General features: G+C 39.8%; 1 pseudogene; it reads right to left on the reverse strand.

Annotated features, from left to right (window-relative positions):
* Nucleotides 1-391: 391 nt before the first annotated feature.
* Nucleotides 392-1,313, reverse strand: LOC149229255 (protein IN CHLOROPLAST ATPASE BIOGENESIS, chloroplastic pseudogene; annotated as a pseudogene).
* Nucleotides 1,314-8,175: the final 6,862 nt, after the last annotated feature.

An 8,175-nucleotide genomic window follows, 5' to 3' on the forward strand; every position in this document is an offset into this window, starting at 1 on the left:
TCATCCTCTGAGCAACGAATCTCTCTCCTCATCTTTCTCCTTTGGCTCCCCTCTTTTCAAACTTCCTGTAGAAACAGTTCACTGGCTTCCTGTAGAAACAGTCCTCTATCTTCCTGTAGAAACAGTCTGCTAACTTCCTGTAGAACCAATTTTCTCTGATTTTGCTTGCTTGGCTGGGGGTGCCTTCTCCTTGAACTGTGATGTGGCTGTCTTGGGTGTGTCCCTACTTGTTTTTTTATGACCAGTTTTCTGTATCCTTACTTGGCTCTAGCTACTACACTTCAATTTCAATTGGTGGAACACTGATTCAGACGTGCGCTCTAATTTTATGATACAAAGATTGATCCCAAATCAAGACCTTTCTGTTTCCTTGAGAACAATGTGTGTGGATTTGCACTTAATTTTAGCAATCATAAAGTATAAAGCGAGCTATTGTATCTAACCCAGCTTCCTTGTAGTAAGCTGCAAGTTGATCCTAGATGTCATGCCAGGATCCATCAAGAAAAGCTAAATCCATAAAAAATGCAGCCTGGTCAAGAGCCACCTGAGCAGGTGCCTTCCCCTTTTGAATATCCTCACGCCTTCCCTCATCTGTAACTCTTTCTCTCATGTATTCAATTTGTTCGTCTCCCCAGCCTGCAATTTTAGCAACTTCCTCATATCTGCAGCCTATTGTCCACCACGGTAATTTTAATGCTACTTTGGCAGCATCCTTAGCTTCAAGCTTACGACCAATTTTTAGAAAAAAGCTCTGCATTAAACACAAATGGCCGACCAAATCCAGGAAAGTGCTTCCTATTCACGTAAAGCTCTCTTGTCACCAATGCAGAAACCTGGTCGCCTCTTTCCAAATGACCCAATGCAATACGCTCAAATACATTTGGAAACAATACAACCTTCTTTGTCAAATAAACATCAAGATTTCCAATTTTAGATTCAGCTACATCCCCTTGTTTATACAATTTCTTGCCAGCATCTCCTGAAGCAGCATAGAGGCTATTTGTTGCGTCCTCATAGCCATTCCAATCTTCTTCTACCAGAATCCTAGGAATATATTGATCCACATGCAAGACTTCAAGAGCTTCATTTTCAATTTGAAATCAGTGGCTTACAGTCTTAGCTAAACGTGACACACCATAATTCTGAACTCGTACAACGGGCATCTCCATGCCTTCTGGACTGGTTGGCCATCTTAGAAGAGATGTGAAAGCACCAGATTGGTCTTCTGACAGTGGTATTGCAAGAGGAATTATACCCCGTCTAGCATAAGGAGGGACAAGTTTTTCACCCTTGGCCATATGATAATTGTCCATCTTTCTTCAAGCTCCAAACTTGATGAAGAACCTTAGGCTTCTCTGCTCTGGAAGTCTCTGCTGCACTTTCCTGTAGAAGACCCCACCCGTTTCCTGTAGAGTGTGATTCTACCTTTGAGTGAGCCCGATGCACGAGTGAAATTCGAGAACAGGCCGCAAAGCTCCATGGAGGTTGATGGGTTAACCGATTGTGGGAGCATAGGATGCATACTTCAGTTAAGAATGTCACAAATGCAAATTAATCAGCGGATGGTGAGAGTCAGCCGAGAATTTTTTTAATTACGGCATGATTTGTGGTGAGGGAGTGAAGTGGCCAAGTGTACGTGGCCACATGCAACTAGAAGTTTTGTTCCTGAACTCTGTGTTTTCCCCCTGTAATCACTGCCGTGAATTGAACTGAAGTTTAAACAACCAACACTCCTTGTTGCTTTAATTTTCACGTAAGTCAGCTATCCACGTGTACTGCGTGACTTCCAGCTGAGTGCTAGAGAAGACAATCGGTTGAGCCTTGCTAATCCGTGGCTTAATTCCACCATTCCATCAATTCATGCAGTTTTCAAATTAAATTTATGCAATAGAAGAATGAGATCAGTCACATACCTCGAAGTTGAACAGCTGCCGTGAGCTGCTGTGGCTTGTCATTGCTACATGCATTGGTTTTTCTGATTGCATGTGGCTTGGCTGCTAATATTTGATTGCTTTTCCTTGTGCAGGTGTCCTCTGGCCGGATCTGAGCTGCATGCAATTATTTCCACATTCAGATCTGCACCTTCAAGCTGCTGCTGCTGCATGGTCACAAAACCAGAACTTGTTTTCACCATTGCCCTCAAACGGTAAACCGGATTGATCTGAAACTCGGTGAGCATGTTCCTATCATCATTAGGCATCTCCCATAGCAAAATCGTGATCAATGGATGCACGGATTTCGAGAAAAATGGAAAATGGCTGAAGATTTCAGAGCTCGATTTCTCGGAAACAATGCATCAGAATCGGCTGAAACTGCTTGGGTAGGTTACTATCACTCACATGCATATCCCCATGAAACATATTTTGAAATGGATGCACGGATATGGAGAAAATGCAAAAATGGCTGATGGTGATGGAGGCTGATTTCTTGGAAACCGTGCACCGGAATGGCATGAAACTGATCAGACATGTTGTCATCATCCTTGTACAATTCTCCATAAAACGGTTTGTCAAATGGATGCATGGTTTTCAAGTTATGGCAAAAACAAATTTTGTTCTATGTCTTTTTGCTTCAAGGCACTTTGCATGTGTTTGCATGGAAGGGAAAACTGAGCTTGGGCTGTGATGCAGGTATGGAGATGATGGAGGAGGAGTTGGAAGATTGCATGAGGACTTCTGAACCCTTGAGGAAGCTACCATGTTCGCCAAACCACTTTTTGGAATCCATGTCTAGTTTCCCACAATTTCTACAGGAAGTTCCTGTAAAAGCACAATGAGAAGAACAATGAGGTGGAAAAAATGATGGATAAAGGCAAGGGATGGACACACAAGTGCTTGTAGGCCTAATCAACAGATTCCCACCATTAGATTCACTTTTGAAATTGGATTTGGCTTGTCCAAAGGTTCTACAGGATGTTTCCTGTAGAAATACAGAGCTTCCTGTAGAAGGCACAAAAAAGATTCCTTTAACCTTGATTTGAGTGCTCCTCCTGTCATGAAACTTCCTTCTTGCAACTTGCAATGTCATTTCTGCAACATGAAATTATTCAATGGAGATTAGCTTTATTTTTCTTTTTTCTTTTCCTCTTTTTTTTTTTTGAAAGACAACTAAGGTGCCTCATGGAGGTTTTCACCCTAATTGCCTGCCTTGGGCGCCTCCAAGGGAGGTTTTCACCCAAAGATCTTATTCTCTTTTCTCTTTTTTTTTTTTCCAACCCATTTACCGCCTCATGGAGGTTTTCAATCAATGAGCCAATCTAAGGCGCCTCCGAGGAGGTTTTCACCTTAGATTTCTATTTTCCTCTTTTTTCATTTTTTCTTTTTATTTTTTCTCTTTTTTTTCTTTTTTCTTATTTTTCCTACCCTACCCTACTTGAAAAACAAAATTCCTTTCACGTATAAGAATACTTCCAATGGAGCCATGTGCACATCGAGATTAGAGAAAAAATGATGTGAAGGCTCGAAATGCATGTGTTATGAAACCAACTCACAAAAAGATAGAAAAGAGAGATCCACGCCTTAGAATTCAGCCTCTTCGCGGGGGCAACCTCCTTTACATTACATAAATGAACAATTCTTGGATGATACAAATGACAAAACCTCCTTTCTATATATAGGAGTCTAGGGAGTCACAATATAATCCAGCCGACCTAACAATAATAATATAAAGCCACAAAAATAACAATAGAGGGATTCTATGGGGCATAGAAATAACAATATGGGGGTAATAGGGGCACAACAATATAAATAAGGGGTATAACTACAATAGTAATGGGGTAATCACTAGTATTATAGGGACCCAACATGCCCCTCTCCTTCAAAAAAGTGTTGTCCTCAACGCTTGAGTAGTTCTGGATACTTCTGCATAAAATTCTCATCCTCCCATGTGGAATCTTCAGCGGATAAGTTCTTCCACTTGATAAGATACTCTGAAATTGATCGATTTCGTAGCTGTCGAGTTCTTGTTTCTGTGACTGCTTCCGGTTCCAATATAATTTTTCCTTCCTCGTCAAGTTCTGGCAATATTGTTTGAATTGGGAGCTTGTCACCTATAACCTTCTTTAAACATGAAACATGGAAAACTGGGTGCAATCGAGAAGCTGCAGGAAGCTCCAATTTGTATGCCATAGTACCAATCTTTTGCAACACCTTGTACGGACCATAATACTTTGGTGATAATTTATTATCCTTCTTAGCTTGCTTTAGGGACATTTGCTTATATGGTTGTAGCCGTAGGAATACCCAATCACCTACATCAAAACTTCTTTCACTGCGATGTTGATCTGCCTGTTGTTTCATTCTATTTTGTGCCAACACGAGGTTATCCTTTAAGAGTTGGAGGACTTGTTGTTGATGTTCGATGTGATGTTCCACTGCCTGAACCTTAGAATTTTCTCTTAAATATGATGTGATGGATGGTGGTTGATACCCATAAAGTGCCATAAATGGGGTCATTTTTGTTGCTGTATGGAAGGAAGTGTTATACCACCATTCAGCCAGAGGCAACCATTTGACCCATTGTGTCTGTTTATCAGATACAAAGCAACGAAGATATCCTTCCAAACATTTGTTTACTATCTCAGTTTGCCCATCAGATTGAGGATGATAAGATGAGCTATGAGCTAACTGAGTACCAAGACAAGAAAATAATTCTGTCCAAAAATTTCCAGTGAAAATGGGATCTCTGTCACTTACAATAATCTTTGGGTTTCCATGTAGCTTTTGAACTGTTTCCATAAATGCAGTAGAAACTGTACTGGCTTTAAATGGATGTGATAATGCACAAAAGTGTGCATACTTGGTAAGTCTGTCAACTACCACCATGATGACACTCTTTCCCTCAGACTTGGGTAAACCTGTGATAAAATCCATTGAAACCTCCTCCCAACGTTGGCTTGGAATGGATAAAGGTTGTAATAGACCCGGTGTCTTAATTGTTTCAACTTTATTTTGTTGGCAAACCAAACATTCCGCCACAAACTTTTGAATATCTGATTTAAGGCCATCCCAAAAAAATTCCTTCTTAACCCTGTGGTAAGTTTTTAAAAATCCTGAGTGCCCTCCTAAGGGAGAAGTGTGCAATTCCATAAGAATCTTTTGTTTTAGCTGGGAATTCTTACAGAGGTATAAGCGATCTTTGTACCATAACGAATCATTTTGCCAGCTAAATGTATCAGAAGTACTGGAATCTTGTTGTAGCTTTCGAATAAGTGCCCACACTTCTTCGTCATTCTTCCATTCCTCCCTTGCTTCGTTTATCCAATCTGGTTGGATAATAGAAATGGCACACAACAATGCTTCCACATCCTCATCCTTTCTTGAGAGTGCATCTGCCACCACATTTTGCTTCCCTTTTTTGTAGATGATTTCAAAGTCATAACCCAACATCTTTGTGACCCACTTTTGTTGCTCTTCAGAGGATAATCTTTGTTCTAAAAAGTATTTAAGGCTATCATGATCCGTTTTTACCTTGAAGTGTCTTCCCATTAGGTAGGGTCGCCATTTCTTAAGTGCATGGAGTATTGCCAACATTTCCTTCTCATAAATAGCTTTGCTTAAAAACTTTCCCTTGATTGGACGACTTTCAAAAGCAATGGGTCTTTCATCTTGCATTAGAACAACACCAATTCCATTTCCTGAAGCATCACATTCCACAATAAAGGTTTTTGTGAAGTCCGGTGTAGCTAAGACCGGTGCTTGGCACATTGCCTCTTTAAGATGTTCAAAGGCCTTTGTTGCTTCCGGAGTCCATGAAAATGAATCTTTCTTCAATAATGTTGTTAGAGGTGCTGCTATTCTCCCATAATTCTTAACAAACTTGCGATAATACCCTGTCAACCCAAGAAATCCTCGCAGATGCTTTATGGATGTGGGGATTTTCCATTCCTTAATGGCTTTAATTTTGCTAGGGTCTACCTTAACTCCTTCATGAGATACAATATGACCCAAATATTCCACCTCCTGGACTCCAAAGAAACATTTGGATCTTTTTGCATATAATTGTTTCTCCTCCAATAGTTGTAGCACCCTGTCAACATGTTCAACATGATCCTTCCAAGACTTGCTGTAGATTAGTATATCATCAAAAAATACTAACACAAATTTTCTAAGGAATGGTTTGAAAATTGAATTCATCAAACCTTGAAATGTTGAAGGTGCATTGGTAAGGCCAAAAGGCATGACCAAAAATTCATAATGACCCTCATGAGTTCTAAATGCCGTTTTCGGAATGTCTTCAATCTTCATTCTGATTTGATGATATCCCGAACGAAGATCCAACTTGGTGAAGTAAATTGATCCATGCAATTCATCCAGTAATTCATCAATAACAGGAATGGGGAACTTATCTTTAATAGTGAGCTTGTTGAGCTCCCTATAATCCGGACACATGCGCCATGATCCATCCTTCTTGTGCACCAATACTACTGGAGCTGAGAAAGAACTTTGACTCGGTTGAATTATACCAGCCTCTAGCATTTCTGCAACCATACGTTCAATTTCACTTTTTTGGACATAGGGATATCTGTACGGCCTGATGTTTGGAGGAACACTTCCTGGAATCAGATGAATAGCATGATCATGATCACGCATAGGTGGGAGACCTTTGGGAGTCTCAAATACCTTGGAATGATTGTCCAGGACTTTTTGGAGATCTGGAGAAATAGATGATTCCAATGTGGAAACATCTAGCGAACATAATTGTGCAATTACACCTCTTTGCTCCTTTTTTAGAAGCTTTGTCATGCCATTAGAGCTGATTATCTTTCCTGGTTTCCCTGCAATACCCCTTAATTCAACTTCCTTTCCTTCCACAGAAAATTTCATGAAAAGTTCTTGAAAATTAAAAGCTATTGTACCCAAGGATTGTAGCCATTGGACTCCTAGTACAACATCAGCACCTCCCATTGGAATGGAAAGCATTGGGCTAGTCAATACATATTCTCCCATGGATAGCTTGATATTATGGCACTTTCCAGAACAATTTATTGTTCCTCCATTTGCAATCATCACTTGACACTCTGGTGCTGGATATAGGAAGCAATTCAATTCTTTTGCTACCCTACAATGAATAAAATTGTGGGTGCTTCCTGAATCAATCAACACTATTACCTTTTTCTTCTTGATTTGTCCTTCTATCTTGATGGTTTGAGGAGTGGTAATTCCCGCCAATGCATTACAAGATATGGTCGGATTTATTTGTTCTTCATCTAGGCTTTGTTCCTGGAATATATCCTCTTCTTTTGACCTTTCTTGCTCCTTTTCTTCTTCCTCTTCACAATCTATGTAGAATAATTTCTTCTCAGCACACTTATGACCTTTTGTGTATTTGCTATCACAATTGTAACAAAGCCCTTTTGCTCTTTTTTCTTCCAATTGTTGTGGTGTCAACCTTGTAGGTTGTGGAAGACTATGGGCAACAACACTTCCGTCTTTATAGTTGTGAATGGTATGCTTCCTAGTTGCCATAATTTTGCTTTCCATTTTTCTTGCTAACCTGAATGCCTTCTCTAATGAATCAGGTTCCCAAAGGCGCACATCATGTTGGATATTATCCTTTAAAGACCCTATGAACACATCAATCCTATGCTCCTCTGGAATATCTTTTACCCTTATGTTCAATTTTTGGAACTCCTCAATGTGCTCCATTATTGAACCCTTTTGTTTGAGACTTATCAATTGGCTAAAAAAAGTGTTGCTTTTTGTATCCTCATAATGTGCTATCAATTCTTCCGTAAAAATTGCCCAAGTGATAAATTGTTTACGAGAACAAAGCCATTGATACCATACAAACTGATTTGGTTCCAAATATAAAGTTGCCATACGTACCTTTTGTGTGTTTTGCACATTATTGAGATCGAAGAATTGCTCCATCTGTAATATCCATGTGGCGGGATCCTTGCCATCAAACTTCCTCATATCGATTTTTGGAACATGGTGAGTCTTCGATCCAACATTAGAGTCTATGGAATCATGATTAACATTTCTTTTGTTCTCATCATGAGTTTCCTTTACTACCTTTTCACCATTAGTGACCCTTTCTTGTAGCAACTTCTTCAATTCATCCATCTTATCATCCATGCCATCAAATTTAGCGTCAATCTTAGCTTCCATGCCATCCATCTTAGCTTCCATTCCCTTTATCTTAGATTCCACGCCATTTACCTTAGATTCCACG

The sequence above is a fragment of the Pinus tabuliformis genome, chromosome J (genome assembly GCF_031772625.1).
Source record: "Pinus tabuliformis cultivar Carrire ecotype Pingquan chromosome J, CPIR1, whole genome shotgun sequence".
Classification (NCBI taxonomy): Eukaryota; Viridiplantae; Streptophyta; class Pinopsida; order Pinales; family Pinaceae; genus Pinus; species Pinus tabuliformis.